The sequence below is a fragment of the Megalobrama amblycephala genome, linkage group LG21 (assembly GCF_018812025.1).
Source record: "Megalobrama amblycephala isolate DHTTF-2021 linkage group LG21, ASM1881202v1, whole genome shotgun sequence".
Classification (NCBI taxonomy): domain Eukaryota; kingdom Metazoa; phylum Chordata; class Actinopteri; order Cypriniformes; family Xenocyprididae; genus Megalobrama; species Megalobrama amblycephala.
In genome coordinates this window covers 12,775,734-12,792,585 of record NC_063064.1, presented here as the reverse complement: position 1 = coordinate 12,792,585, position 16,852 = coordinate 12,775,734, and the positions used below count along the sequence as shown (strand labels likewise).

Sequence of the window (16,852 nt, the reverse complement as noted above, 5' to 3'; positions counted from 1 at the left end):
TTTTTATTTCTCCTTTCCTCACATAGATGTAAATTACAGAATATTTTGCAATGACAAGTGCAGAAATCATCAATTCCCTGTTACATTCACTTATATGGATTAAGTACGAGACTTATTAATTGAACTGGTCGAACATTCATGATTGGATGGTCAGATCAACCAAGACTGGTGCTTCTCACTTTATCACTTCTTATCCTAACCACATCTAAATATTCTGCGCATGGCGCCACAACATGTGATGACTCCATACATTCTCTCTGCAAAAGTGCAATTGGCCAGCAATTTTGCCCGAGGTCCGTGAAAACAAGTAGCGAACATCTAGAGAGCTTCACAAGGTTGTTTGTGGTTAATATTTTATTAGCTAAATGTCCGGGCCAAAGAGGATGTTCAATGTTGAAAATAAATAGCATGGAATATTGAGTGCAATGGCAGTACTTTTAAATTGAGGATTCAAATGGGTTATATTTCTTGTTGTACCGAATACCCCTTTCATCTCTTTTTTTTTTTCTATACCTGGAGGAGACAAAGATTCCAATTTCCTAGCCGAGACGACCGGGATTGGAGATGCATATCAAAGGGTAGTTTTTGTGTAGCTTAACACAGGACTTTTATATCCCTCCTTAAGTCAGACACCCGTGTGATGAGGAAAAAATACAAAATTTCAAGAGTGTCAGATGTTAAACCTCTAAACTACATATGACCTTTTGGTGTAGGATATGGGGGAATCCAGAACCCTTAATGGAGATTTCATTTCACCTGCCAGGCTCAACCTTGAGGGGTGTCAGGCTGTGATTGGCTATTGATAACATCATTTGCCACATGATAGAAATCTAAAGAGTCTCCGGCTATGAGACAGAACGAAATAGACAAAATCGATCTTTAAAGGATTAACCTGTTTGAGCGCGCGGTTTAAACCCGAGGCAGGCAGGTTGGAGGTGTAAAAAAATGAAAAACCTTTTCACTCACTTTTTTTTGCCAGGCTGTCGTTATAGTACAGCCGTTCACTTCAACACTTAAAGCTATGACATCAGTTAGCGTGGCTACTTGAAAGATCGCGCGCGCGGGGCGGGGGTGCAGCCGACGCACGTGCGCGGAATAAGCAAGGCAAGTTCGCAGTTCTCTTGTCAAATCGATCGCAGCTCGGGAGGAGTGTGCGAGGCGCAGTTATCATCGCAGACTTCCTCATCACTCACAGTCCCAGCGGTTCCGCAGGAAGACAGCTGTTAATAACCTAACAAGCATGCCTGGAACATTATAAGGCCATTAGTCTACTAACCCCCATATGGATTTACGCACTTCTTTTCTGAGATTCAACCGCTGACGGTGCTTTTTCTTTTTCGTCCTCTCTTATTCATCCCGTCGGTGATGTTTGGCGAAGAGACTCGCAAAATAATGGGCAAATTCGGTTTGTGAACTCCCCGTTTCGCTCTCCGTGTGATGGACAGGCGGCTATTGAGTTCGAGAGCTTTGGCTGGAGTGAGTAGAAAGTAAGCTCGTTTAAAACAAACATCAGTCTTCAGGACTCCTGTCACATTTGAAGCAAGGAGAATGCCCTCGCTTTCATAAACGGAGGTAAACTGCTTCTCATTCTCTCTTTTGGCTCGTTCTTCAGCTTAAACAGTGACATTGATTAGTTGTTGGTTGCAAATTGATATTGGCTGGGTTTCTAGAAGCGCTAAGTAGAGCGTTAGTCGCACGTAAGTACTGCGCTTTCCCAACAGCATTGTTATCTGTATTAACACGTAAAAACGTCCGTAAACTGCGTGCAACTTAAACATATATTTTTTTGTATTTGTATTATTTTTGCAGTATATCCGAGTCAAATTGATATTTAATAAATAGCATGCAGTTTGATCAGTACAATGCTACTGTACACAAATTATATGATTAAGTCTTGATAAAAATCGCATTTAAAACGACACTCTGCAGTCTGCGCATGCCACGTGACGAGCTTAATTTGAACAGGCAGAACTTTTATGTGGGCCTACTTTGATAAACAAATAATTAATTGCAAAAGAGATATACATTAATAACGTTTATTTTCACTAGAAAACATGTAAGAACGCAATAGTTTTTTTATAAGTAAAAATATGCTTAAAAGATTTGACTGACAGTGTGCTAAATGAGCGCCTCCCACTCTTTCTTCCTCCTGCTCCTCATCCTCTTCTTCATTCAGTGGCAGGTTCACATGTTGCATGGTGGCAGTGCATGTGCTTAGACATCAAACCAGTTGATCTTGACCAGTTCATTGTAATGCTTTCCTTCATAGGAGCACAACAAATAAGTGAGAGCGACATAGATCCTTTATGATTATCCACATAACGCGCGCTGCCATTTATTGTTAAGAAATGTTTAATAACTTTTAGCTTATCTACAAGATGATGCGCAATTTCCAATCTTCTGAGCATACTGGACATAATTTCGGCCTTTGTTCAGCATCTTTGGACCTTAAACCTCCCGTAACGACGCACTTAAAGTTCTACTTGATAACGAACGAGATCTACGTCTCGGTTTAAGAAAAAAGTAGCATTTTTTTCCACGCATGTACATAGCATATAGATTTCAAGAAGGAGTTTAAAACATTTAAGTCATGATAAAAGTTAGCCAGAGTACGTATTTTCACCTTTCTTCAAATTGACGCAAACGAACAGAAGTCGCGTTCGCCAGAGGAGGTAACCATAACAACACCGCACTCGCGCGTTTCCCATCGATATCGGTTTTCTAGGCTGTACATAAAACGTAATATGACTTTATTGTGCGATTTGCATATCACAAATAAACTTTTAAAAATTATTTTAGATAATTGACGCCGCGTTTGTAGCGATTACAGATTACAATTTGCGCAGCGCCAGATGAACCTCGACAGATTGCGCACGAAAAAATACATTTAAATTAATTAATAATTTATTTGAATTCTTTATAATAGTCGCCCCACACTGAAGCCATTGTATTTGCACACTGTATGAAACGCTTTAGTTGTGGTGTCTGAGCTGCACCTATCGAAACAGCGAAACATTCGCGATTCGCTGATCTGGCGCTTTAAATGGTCTCTCAATGGAGAAGCAATAGAGCTGCGCTGCTGAAGCGCGATGTACTGACAGCGCGTGCCGCTTGGACTAAACGCACCAACCTCCTCACATCATGTAGTAATTGCTCTTCATTTTCATCTCCACCCCTTTCCCGCTTCCCTGCCATTTGTTCTGTCCAATAAGTATTGAGAGCGAGTAATTGTCCCCCCTTTGTTTCGCGTCCTCCGCGGCGCGCTGCAGAGACAGTCGTGTCATTAGTTCAGTTGAGGTTGGGCGAGAAATGTAAAGCGACTTAATTGTCATCGACACTCACATTAACAGCCAAGCAGCACAGCTGAGCCCAGCGGAGATTGTTCAATGAAACCTGTGCGTAAGAAGAGCTACACATGTATTTTTCCAACTCTGTCACACACAGTCATCCCTTTCATTTGGGCCTTGAATCACAGTGTTCCCTTTGAGAGAGATGTAGGAGAGAAAGAGGGCGAGAGAGAGCATGTGCCCTGTGGAAGAGCACATCTGGGCGGCTGCCTGCAGTCGATTGGTTTCCCCTTTTGATGTCAGTTCTGTGTTTCAGCAGTAAAGGCACAATATGTAAGATTTTTATATTAAAATATCCAAAAACCACTTGCACAGTGTTGTATATTTCTTTCAGCTGTGTACTTACTTATAATGTTTCCAAGAATTTGTAAATTCAGAGCAATTTTAAATTAGTGCCTGTCCCTCCCTTGTCACTTGTCGCCTGTCAATGACGTAATATCTGCGTTATCCCTGGTTTTCTTGTACTGCATAGTAACCATGGCAACAGACGCGACAGCTGTATAACATAATAGCGGCACACTGTTGTTGTTTCGTTCAAAGCAAATTTTGGGACTAAAGGAGAAATAAAAGGAGGATCAATATCGGCGTTGCGTTTCCGAGATGGTGAGAGTTTTGCGACAACTTTGACTTGACAGAGTCACATTATTAGACAGGGTAAGCAAAAGTTGGCTTCCTAAGACTTATCAATGTTATATAGCTCAACACAATGAAATGTTAGAATATCATCAGTATGATATTCTAATGTTGATCTAGCTTACTGTTAAGTCTCATACAGCCAATACATAAAATAACATTACAACTTTCAACACGTGTACTCAAATGCAGTTTGTAACGTGAGACCAAATAAAACAGTGCTGCGTTACCTCACAATTTTAATTCGTTAAATAAACTGACCTGTATGAGAAGTATTTCAGCTTTGCGAGTAGTTCGGTAGAATAAAATGTCCTCGTTCCCTTTTATCCCCTGGGATTCGCGTGTGGCACTGATATCTGTCTCTCATTAGCAATCGCGCCCGCGATTCTTGGCCACGCCCTGCTTCATACCACACTCATGTTAAAAACATGAATGCGTTCACTAATCCATAAACATTATTTCCTCATAAACATTATTAGATATATGGAAATGACGACAAGCTCCATGATTCCACGCTCATTCTTTGCGTCATCAATCTACGCCTTTGTTATTATTTTGAAGAGTTTAGCGACCCCTAGCGGCGAAAAAAACATAATGTGCCTTTAACTCGTAACCTGCAATGCTCTTTTCTTTTCTTTTCTTTTCTTTTCTTTTCTTTTCTTTTCTTTTCTTTTCTTTTCTTTGTGTTTTATGGTTGTATTGTCACATGACAACAAAATGACTTCCAGCATTGACTTCTAAGGGAAATTATATGCTGTCCTTTATGATGATTCATTCATTCATTCATTCATTCATTCATTCATTATGGATCTTTTATTACTATATTGACCCATATACAACTGCAGTTGACCTTAATATTTAGGCTAGGTTTTCGGATAATTACCCTTAGAAATACATTATAAGGCATAAATCTATTTAATTTAAGTACATGCACTTTAAAAAATATGTTTTGCGATTTAGCCATTTCAACTTATGTGTTGAATTTTGGTGTAGAGATAACTAGATTGTCCAGACAACACAAAATTTTAAGTTTTCTTGTCCTCAGCTACACTGAAAGTTGAATAAACAAGTCTAATAGTTTTAACTCAAAAACGTATGTTGAAACAACTGCTTTAGATTTTCTGTTGAATGAACAAGTATAATTGTTGTTTTAGTAAACTAAACTAAACTAAACTTGTACAACTGATTTGTATAACACATTTTAATTGGTTATATATATATATGAAATACATTTTGTAAATGAGATATATGGGGGACGTGTCATGTTCATATACAAGGGAGGGGTGTGGCGGGATGGAGAGGGGGAACGAGGGATGCTCGGGGGGATCTCTGATAGATAAGGCACGGATTGTGAGCAGCTCAGCTGGTCAGATCTGCTCTCTGAGCTCTGAGCTGGCATTAGCCGATCCACTCTGTGCTGCCGTGATGGATGGATGCTCTTAGAACGGACAAGGACCGGGGAGAGAGAGGCAGAGTGAGAGAGCATCACACAAAGAGAGATGGTGGGAGGGTCATTAAAGAGAAGGAGGGAGTGATATAAATCGAAAGGGGTGAGAAAGAATTAATGATGGAGGGAGAGACAGAGTGAGAGATTCACGAGGAACAGAAGGCAGTGATGGGAAAGTCTCTCATCTGTAAATGAGATTGTCCCTGATGGCCATTTTCTCCCCCAGTTCGCTCATTCTTCTTTCCCTCACAAACCTCAATGCTCCACTGGACGCAGGTCTCAATACTGGGCTCCGCGAGTGCTGACAGTGAAAAACAGAGACACTGGAGGGAATCGGGCCTCGGGAGGCTCTTTCGTATTTTCCTCTCTCTCACATAGTCACTTCACGCCACTTGGCCCTGAAACCTTAAAAACAAGGGAGGTCTGAGAGGGCACATTAGTCAACAAAAAAGTTTAAGGGAAATAGAGTTGAAAGCGCAAAAATACATCAGAGCTATAAAATACTGAAGCAAGCACACAAAGAAATAAACTGCGGGGAAACAGTTTTGATTACACAGCTATCTGGTGTACCTGATTCCAATTGGCAAATCGCACATCTCAGTGGTCAGATATTTCCAAAAATTCACTATCTTTCATATCAACGCTGTATCACACTGTTCATCCGGGTAACTAAAACCAGTGCTACTTTCATGTTCTCATATCACACTGCGGACTCGCTCTTTCTTGTTTCATACAAATGCAACTGGCAGCATCTTGCATGCATCTCAGTTATGGATTGCAGTAAAAATCACCTCAGATGACTATTAATATTACTGTAATATTGTGCGATGTTCGTGTTGTTGCTTGGTTGATTGTTTTGCTCATTGTATTGTACTTTTAGGATATAATATATAATACAATAATACATATATATATATATATATAATAAGTTTTGTCATTTTTTCAGGAAAACATCTCATGGTATATGTACAGTATATGGAATGACTGTGCATTATCCCTTACATAATGACCTCACCATATGACAAAACTGTATATTTGACCGCTGTCCCTGCATGCAGCTGATCTTTTGTACTGTCTATTTATTTACTAATTTGTTAAGCAGGATGATATAGCCAATCAATCATCACAAAATAACTAAAAAAACACAATACAATAACTTCCTAATATTTAAAAAAGCATTAGTAAATAGTATATAACATACACATTTCACAACCTTGGAATTATAAGGTTCTATCTGCATTCTGAGCAGTTTTTAGATTTTCTTCTTCCCCCAAGATTTTTTGCATTTCATACTCCTTTTTAAATAGAAACTTTTTGTTTTCTAAAAAAGACCCATTATGTGATGTTAAAAAAAAAATCACATAATGTAAATAAGAGTATGCAAATAACGCAATTTTGACAAAAATGTCCATGTTTTTTGTATATGTATTATGATATTCTTTGAAACACATTGCAGTACCACACACATACTATATGAATGTGGTAATCATTCAGTAACATGGTCTATATCAACGTACCATCTTGACTTTACCATGGTACTTCACTTTTTTTGTAAGGGTACTGGCTCATATTCCTATCCATTATCTCTTCTGTCATATTTTTTTCCTTTTGACATAACTTTACAATTTTTACTGTCTGTCCAGATGGTATTAAATAGCGTTGGAGCCCTCCTGCTTTCTGCAGTGAGTGGCGGTTTGGATTGGTTTATTCCACTCAGAATGGATGACACCCATTTCAATGGGATTTGCTTTAAATAACAGGCTAAAGGAAAAAGCTCTTTGGCTTTAGCATGGGATACATCGAATAGGCACACACTTCAGTCTGATCTGAGCAGTGTCAGTGAGAGCTGTCAGATTTAAATTAAAATATGTTGAGGTGTTACCACACCAGAAGCCAGCGCTATTGTGTTAAGAAAAAGACACACACACACACACACGCATACACAATACACACAATAACTCCGCAGAACAATATAACCCCTAACCATAGGTTACTCTTCTTAGTGGATTGGGTTGCTTTGGCATAAGGTAAAGCAATGCCTTCAGTATTCAGGTTACAACTCTGAACGAAAAGAATAAGCTATTAAATGTGCATCAGTTTTGTGGGCGGCTTTAAGTGCTTTTGTGGCCCAAGCAAATGGAACCGAAATGTTTCTTTTCAATTGTAGAGATTCTCAGTCAGCTCACAACAATCTCTATCGATAAACCTGTTTTGTCTTTTCAGTGGCTCATATGAGCTTTCAAATCCATTGTGAGGATTGAAATCTCAAGAGGTGGAGAGTCTATAAACTGCATGTGTCTAGGCTTCTACACACACCTGCTGACAAATACTGTTTTGTTGAAAATACATGGTCAGAATCATTTGACACATGCATTCGTCACCTGAATACAGACCTTGAGCCATTCAGGCTGTATTAAAATGTGCTTGAATACATAACAATTCAGGTGCGTCACGCACTTTTATGAAAAGACACAAAAGACATGGCCAAACAAAAAAATTTAACAAACGATCCCCCTTTATATTAAGTGTCTAACTAACATTTAAACAAATTATTTGACACAATTATTGTGCACACTCATGTTTTTACATTGTACTTATATTTAAAGACCTGTTTGTAATTACAGCTGTAACTAATTTGTGTAATTACATCTATAATTACATCATTGACACCTTAACCCACCCTTAAACCTAGTCATTCCACCAAATCCGTATTCCACCTCAATAGCAGCAAAAGTGTTTTGCGTTACAACATGAACACAATAAGTACATTGTACTTAACAATTATTTTTGGTAACACTTTAGTTTAGGGTCCAATTCTCACTATTAACTAGTTGCTTATATTATTATTATATTATTAGTACTTATAAAGCACATATTAATGCCTTAAAACTGTTTGCGTTTGTGTGTGTGAGTTAACACATCTTTGTATGTCTGATGTGCACGTTTGTAATGATTATGGTTAATGGCATTGTTATCTGTGTGATTAACTAAAGCTCACATGCACTGGTTTGCTCACTGCAGTTGAGTGAGAGCATCTCTGTGCAGTGTAAGGTGTTTAAGGCATTAAGCCTGATTTTTAAAGCAATAAGCCACTCAAGGCCATGCATTACAGTAATTTTACTATGGCTAAGGGACGTTCTTAGGATATAAATGAAGCTGAGTGCTTAAAGGGTTAGTTTACCCAAAAATAAACATTACTCACCCTTATGTCATTCCACACCCATAAGATAATTTGTTCATCTTCGGAACACAAATTGATATCTTTTTGATGAAATCCAAGGGTATCTGAACCACACATAGGCAGCAGCGTTATTGCACCTTTTACTTCCAGAAAGGAAGTAAAAACATGGTTAAAATAGTCAATGTGACTACAGTGGTTCAACCTTAATTTTATTAAGGGACGAGAATACATTTTGTGTGCAAAAACAAAACAAAAATAAAGACTTTATTCAACAATTTGAATAAAGTATCGGCCAAAGCAGAACACCTGAGCAGCACGACGCATGCATGTGATGCTGACGCAGGAGCCGGCCAATAATGAGTCGGCGTTCGGACGTAAACCAACCCTTTTAAACCTCCTTAAACACAGTAAAATCCCTGTAACGCACATCCTCAAGTGGCTTATTGTGTTCAAAAAATGGTGCCAGCAGCAGAATGATAAAGATGTCCATATCCCAATGAATTAGAGTCACTGGGGTTTTGGGTTTATGCTAGTCTGTGCTAGTCTTGTTTTTTTTTTTTGCTCATCTGTGCTTGGTTTCCAGTTTTGATTCATTCAAACATCAACTTTGTTTCTGATATTTCTCCTAAAAGAGCATTTTTTGTTTCTTTGAAGAGAAACTGGAGGAGCAGATCTTGCAATTTTCTGTCTGTTTAACTTTTTTGCTGTCTAGCAGAACCAATTAAGATATTAATGAGATCTCGCTTATAATTTTATTTTCCTAATGTCATGAAGTCTTGAAGATTTTGAATCAAATTTACAAAATTTTAGACACTGTGTACTTTAAAAAGATGATTTTTACAGTGATTTTACTACAGCTAAGGGACGTTCTTAGGCAAGTAATGAAGCACATTTCTAAAACCCAGTAAAATCACTGTAACGCACAGCCTCGAGTGGCTTATTGTGTTCAAAAAATGGTGCCAGCAGCAAAATGATAAAGATGTCCATATCCCAATGAATTAGAGTCACTGGGGTTTTGGGTTTATGCTAGTATGTGCTAGTCTTTTTTTTTGTGCTCATCTGTGCTTGGTTTCCAGTTTTGATTCATTCAAACATCAACTTTGTTTCTGATATCTTTTCCTAAAAGAGCATTTTTTTTTCTTTGAAGAGAAACTGAAGGAGCAGATCTTTCAATTTTCTGTCCATTTAACTTTTTTGCTGTCTAGCAGAACCAATTAAGATATTAATGAGATCTCGCTTATAATTGTATTTTCCTAGTGTCATGAAGTCTTGAAGATTTTGAATCAAATTTACAAAATTTTAGACACTGTGTACTTTAAAAAGATGATTTTTACAGCGATTTTACTACAGCTAAGGGACGTTCTTAGGCAGGTAATGAAGCACATTTCTAAAACCCAGTAAAATCACTGTAACACACAGCCTCGAGTGGCTTATTGTGTTCAAAAAATGGTGCCAGCAGCAAAATGATAAAGACGCCAATATCCCAATGAATTAGAGTCACTGGGGTTTTCAGTTTTATACAAGTCTCTGAATGAGCATATGTAAATCCAAAGATTTTTCACTGTGCTGAGTAACTTGGGAGTTTGGATTGAGTGTGAGCGTGTGTCTTGATGTGTATAAAAGCCAGTGTGTGTAAAAGGGAGAATAAGTACGAGAGGTTAGACGGCCGTGCTCCTGAGGGAACACAGCAATACGGTGTTACACTCCAGAGCCCCACAGACAAATTAATTCACTTATTGACACCGCTGACACATCTCAGTGACTTTGTAAAATTAACAATTGATCACACTCACTTGCTCTTTCTCTCCTTTTTTCTTATCCTGTCTCCGTTCCCCCTTTCTCCTTCGGCCGGTCTCTTTGCACGCCTGGCACGTTTAGTCATTATTATAATTACGCCGGCAGCCTGCGGGAGTCTGGTCATTAGCGATAGAGGGGTGTGAGATAATCGGGACAGTGGCCGGCCTCAGCACGCCTTTGCAGGGATGAGGGCAAGGAGAAAGACCCTGGCTCCGACAGTGGCGGACCACTCTCATTGATTGTCCAAATCCACATCCAAACAGGACATAGTGGCAGGGTCACAAAGCACAGGGACAATAAAAAAGAGCAGTGCATTTATCACAGAGAGAAAGAGAAAGAGGACACAAGTAGAATACGGTGACAGGCTGTTTGGTTTTACTGCTGCACACTTTCTGACATTTGTTTGATTTAATGTATGAGACATAGATCAGAATGGGCTAAAAGCTTGGATATTTTAGATATGCTGTTGGTGGACTTTGCACTAATCCACAGATCCGTGAATGGTTTTGTGTTTTGTGTTTTGGTTGACAGTCGGCTATTGTGATTCCCAGTGCATTTTTTATTTGCTCAGCAGTTATTTGGTTCCCAGTTCAGATGTCTCAGATGTTTCTCCTAAAATTTCATACAAATAAAACAAAAATGGAAACAAATTTGACCATTTTTGACATAATCATAGAAGTTTAATTAAGTTTTTAAAAAAATAAATAAATAAAATTTACATTTTGATTTTGAAAGAGAATGAGGAGAGATATCTTGCTTATAATTTTCCCCCTAATGGTCATGATGAAGTCTAATTTACAAAATTTCACACACTGTAAAGTAAAACTTTTCAAAGATGATTTTTTGGTGTGTGCTGACCTGATGGTAAGGCATTTTAGAGTCGGACAGATGGCTGAGAGATGTTGCGCAATGCTGTCAAGTGGTAAATGGTGTGATTGTAAAATAAAATGGACATTTCTGTGTGTGATTTTGCTTGTGTCTGTAATATATTTGAGAGAAGTCTAGTAATATAGCAGATTGTACTGCTTTGGGGCAGAAAGTTTATTAGCCTGTAAGTGCTATAGTTACGCTATACCTTCATAAAGCACATAGTCTAGTACCTGCTGTCTAGGTTTATAATTTTACACACACACTGAAATCTGATGGAGGACTGTTTTAATACAGACCTTATAAAAGACATTTGGTCCCACTTTATATTAAGTGGCCTTAACTACTATGTACTTACATCAAAAAATAAGTACAGTGTACTTATTGGGTTCATATTGAATTGCAAAACACTTTTTCTGCTATTGAATTGGGATACGGGTAAGGTTAGGGAAAGCTTTGGTGGTATGGGTAGGTTTAAGGGTAAGGGTAAGGTGTAAGGGATGGGTCAACAGTGTAATTATAAATGTAATTACAGAAATTAATTGCATTGTATCAAGTGCATTGTATCAAATCATTAATTTAAATGTAAGTACATAGTAGTTAAGTCCACTTAATATAAAGTGGGACCAGACATTTTTTTAGAAATAAATGACATTACGTAGTCTTGTATTAATGTCTGAGGACATTTTTAAGTCATTTTTGCCACCAAAAGTAACCAAAAGCACAAGCAGTCATACATACAAATTAAACAATTGGGAGTAATTTGTTTAAAAATGAATATATGGACTAAATACAAAAGACACAACCTGTAAATTAACAAATGAAGCAGTGAAGCATCTCATTGTGTTAAAATGAGGTCATCATACTGAACTTCATGGAGCTTGAACATCAGAGCAAAGCTAATTGGACAGTTAAGAGCGTCTGGGCTGTCTCAAGATACTGCCGTAAGAAGCAGCACCTCAGAACTTCAGCTTAGTACTAACTCCACATCTAATTCTGAGGGTTTAAATGTGATGTGTTGAAGACACACAGGTGCTTTTTTAAAGTTATAAGGCAAGCATGTACGCACACACACGCATAAAGCCCTGGAAGGAAGACTCTGGTTACAGATATTTCTTTTTGCTTGGTCTGTGAGGAAATGGAAGAGAGGGAAAAAAAAAAAACTGTCTGGTGGAGTCATTGGATCTTGGGGACTGTGACTCCCGTCTGAGCAACAGGCTTTGGATGGGACTTAAGTGCAATGAAGATCAATTCTTCTGTAACTTTAACTCAGTACCCTTGTAATCATATTACCCTTGGGCTTGATACAAAAGAGAAAAAAAAAATTGTAGTTCAAGCCTGCGTTAGAGCAGACAGTATAGAGATTTGCTTAGATACATAGATTTTTATACCTGAAGCATACCTGCTTACAAATTCTGTTTTGGTGCAGATACAGTACATGGTGAAATTTGTGAAAATCTGTTCTTACAACTCTTACACATGCATTTGTCTCCAGGCATAGTACAGACTTTGAGCCATTCAAGTTGTATGAATCCACCTTTTTCCTGAAGAGCCTACCGCATTTTGAATTATGGGTGGCACTTCCGGTTTGAGGAACTTCCATCCAAAAAGACTGAATCATTTCAAATCATAAGGTCGCCCTACAAATAAAGCTTATCTGTCAGTTTGACTGAATGAGCTGTCAGTTTTCCTTCATGTTTTATTTACAGACATCATGAGAATGACGTAAAGCTTGGTATATTAATGTGATGTTATAACAAGAATATCTATGGCAAGAGCTCTTTTCAGTCGTTGCATTCCACTGTAATAGGATGAAAAAGGACAACATATACGGCACATTTGTGGTCTGTTCTCCTGATTTAATTTATGATATATCCCATTAATAATTAACTCGAATGCACAAAGAATCTCTTGTTTTTCTCCTCAAATCCTCACGTCTCTTTCCAGGTTTGTTTTCACGGGTAAATACAATTCATTATCTGTCAAAATGACAGAAATCACTTTGAAATAGTATCAACATTATTGAAATTAATGAACATTTTTGATTAAGGTAACATATGTTACATAATATATATTGCTACAGTGATATTTAACCCGTCCGTTATTGCTGTGGAAAGAATTGCGCTTTTAGGGGTTATTCATGGTCTGTTGAAAGTACCTTGTTGATGCTTTTACACTTTTAAATGTCCTTTTAATGTTCAGTGGTTGAAGGGTGAGAAGAATGATGTCATCTCATTGTACCCTGTTTAAAAAAACGTATTATTGCGTTCATACAGGGAGCCTTTCACTGATTGTTTACAGCTTAATGAAAGATACACCCATAATTTCGCAAAAGCGTCATGGGGCATAAGAATAAGGTGGATATGTTTTTAAATCAATGAAGTCATGCATGTTTTAGGCCTGAGAGACATGGTCAAACAAATAAGTTATGAAGTAAAATATCTAGCTTCTGCCAGACCGCCTTCCGTATTCAACTTAAGGAAAAAAAAAAAAAAAAAAAAAAAAAAAAAAAATATATATATATATATATATATATATATATATATATATATATATACAGCCAACCTACCTCTGTTCCATGACAGTTTTCCAGCATCCCTCCACCACTCCAACTCCTCACTCTTAACTATTTCCTATCCCAACCAGGGATAGGAGAGTACTCTGGGTCCGAGCTTGAAGCCCTCCCCTCAGACAGCACACCAAATATTCATACTTATTAAGTTTAGATTAAACTTAGAGGGAAAATCTCTCACTGCTACACTGCTCCAATATTCTCTAAAATAATCACACACACACACACACACACGCACAAACTTGTAAATACATATTAAAATGAGATGCGGTATAGTGCAGGGTGGTGAAATTGCCTGCTTATCTCCAATAATATCGGCTGAGTGAGAGCTGATGTACTCATCTGCAAGCACACTGATACGGCAGGGTCAGCAGTGCGGAAACTCCCCGTGTCGGTTCGGATTGGCTGTCTGAGCTTTACTGCAAGCTTCCCCGCAGATGCTTGTGCACATAAACGCACGCACTGATATTGCCTGGAGACGTGGGAATGCAGCAGGCTGGAAATGTTTCAATGAAAAGCCAGATAAATGCACCGGAGGCCTCGGCCTCCCACCGCATTTCAATATTGTGCATTTTTCCAGAAATCCGAGATGCTTTTAAGAACTTCTGTTGGCCCTCACGCCGTTTGGGCTCATTTTTGGCGGGGCCTCTCATCGGAAAGATAGAGTTATTTTGCAGGGATTCATTTTTCTGCTCTGTTTGAGCCCTGGAGTATGAAATGGCATATTTAGGATCAAGTCTGTTGTTGCAAATGGCTTGTGTGCGTGTATGTGTGTGTGTGTGTGTATTTGTAAAAGAGGGAGAGCAAAAATGAGCGAGAGAGTGAAAGGGCACAGGAAAGTTGACAGAACGGCAACTTTTTTTGAACACATTGTGTCTCCAGGTTCAATTTACACATGTACAGTATTACCCTGTGGGATAAAATTAGATAATATAATGGAAAGACTAGCATAATCTTAATCCGCTTACATGTTCGCTTGGGTACAGGAAAATGTTACACTTGGATGAAGGTCAAAATTCTAAATAATATTATAATACTACATTATAATATCTGTTTAAAGTGGGTCAAAAAATCAATTAATTAAAGTCAAAGGGTGTAATACTTTATTCTATACAGCATAAAAAAATAGTTTACTCAAAAAAGAAAATTCTGTCTTTATTTGCTTATTCTCATGTCTTTCTGACATTATTTCTCCTGCACACGAAAGGAGGTCATTTATTAAATATTTACTTAAAGGATTAGTCCACTTTTAAATAAACTTTTCCTTATAATTTACTCACCTCCATGTCATCCAAGATGTCCATGTCTTTCTTTCTTTAGTCGAAAAGAAATTAAAGTTTTTGATGAAAGGATTATTCTCCTTATAGTAAACTTCAATGGGCACCAAACAGTTAAAGGTCAAAATTAGTTTCACTGCAGCTTCAAATTGTTCTACATGATCCCAGATGAGAAATAAGGGTCTTATCTAGTGAAACCATCACTCATTTTCTGAAAAAAATTGAAAATTATATAAGTTTTAATCATAAATGCTCATCTTGAACTTGCTCTCATCTTCTTCTCTATTTGAATTCCAGCATTGTAGACACTGCTAAGTGTATTACTGCCCTCCACAGGTCAAAGTTTGAACTAATTGTTATATACTATTGAACTAGCATATTGCATATAAAAATTAGTTCAAACTTTGACCTGTGGAGGGCAGTAATACACTTAGCAGTGTCTACACTGCCAGAATTCTAATAGAGGAGAAGAAGAAGAGAGCTAGTTCAAGATGAGCATTTATGGCTAAAACTTATATAATTTTCTTTCTTTTTTTTTTTTCAGAAAATGAGCAATGGTTTCACTAGATAAGACCCTTATTTCTCATCTGGGATGGTGTTGAACAATTTGAAGCTGCAGTGAAACTGTAATTTTGACCTTCAACTGTTTGGTGCCCATTGAAGTCCATTATAAGGAGAATAATCCTGGAATGTTTTCATCAAAAACCTTAATTTCTTTTCGACTGAAGAAAGAAAGACATGGACATCTTGGATGACATGGAGGTGAGTAAATTATCAGGAAAAGTTTATTTAAAAGTGGACTAATCCTTTAAATAACAATGTGAGCTTTATACACCTGTCCAGTAGGTGGCAGAAATGGAAGAACATTTTACTTGCTTCTTCTGGTGTTTTAAAGGCTGTTGCAAACTAATGTAAAAGGTGCATTTTTACTACCTACTGTAATGGAGTGTAAAGCACTGGCTGGCCCACAGCGGAGCAATGGCAGCTGCCATGATTTCACTGTACAATAGTTTAAATATCCCTTATTTTTCACTGAAGCAGTTTGAAAATGATCTATCAGCCACATACACTATTTTTGCTGAAGTACAATATATCGCCATTACGTTTAGTTTACAAAGAAGAAAGAAAGTCATACAGGTTTTGGAAGGACATGGCAATACTTACATTTTTGGGCAAACTGTCTATCTTTTTAATAGATTTAAGTTATAGTAAGGCATTAGTGGGTTGATTTCCCCAAAAATTGTAAACACAGCTGCTCTATAGACCATTTTGGTCTACAGTTACATCACTTGCAGTTGCGCGCGCATTGTGGTGGCAGAAAAACAGTGGTAACAAGTGGAGGAAAACAAGCATGGATTAAGAGAAAACAAATCCTGTTGTACCTTTGGAAGTCAGAATCGGAATGCAAAAATAGTGCAGATGGTATTCATTTTTATAGAATATATCATCGCCGAAGTTGCCCTTTGAAGCTAAACACGTTTTTGATGTTTTTGGTTGCCAGCCATTAAACAGATAGACTGGACTAATGAAACCTGCGATGATTAGTCTACAATTAAAACATGAATTTGAAGTAAACAATAGATCTTCATCATATTCACATATGCAGTTTAAACTTACAACATTTTTATCTCACAGTTCTGAGTTTTCTCACAATTGTGAGTTTATATCTCCAAATTCGGACATTATAACTTGCGATAGTGAGTTTATACTACAATTATGAGGAAAAAAGTC

The 16,852-nt window shown here is 37.7% G+C and overlaps 1 protein-coding gene across 2 annotated transcripts in view; it reads left to right on the top strand.

Annotated features, from left to right (window-relative positions):
• The first annotated feature begins 866 nt into the window (after nucleotides 1-866).
• Nucleotides 867-16,852, top strand: part of tafa4b (TAFA chemokine like family member 4b) — a 68,275-nt gene continuing 52,289 nt past the window's right edge. The window contains exon 1 of one of the 2 annotated variants that reach the window (XM_048173198.1): nucleotides 867-1,572. The gene's annotated coding sequence lies outside the window, so the exon portion shown is untranslated. Of the gene's footprint in view, nucleotides 1,573-3,863; nucleotides 4,002-16,852 lie in introns of those variants that run through there. The other variant, XM_048173199.1, reaches the window with a different exon arrangement.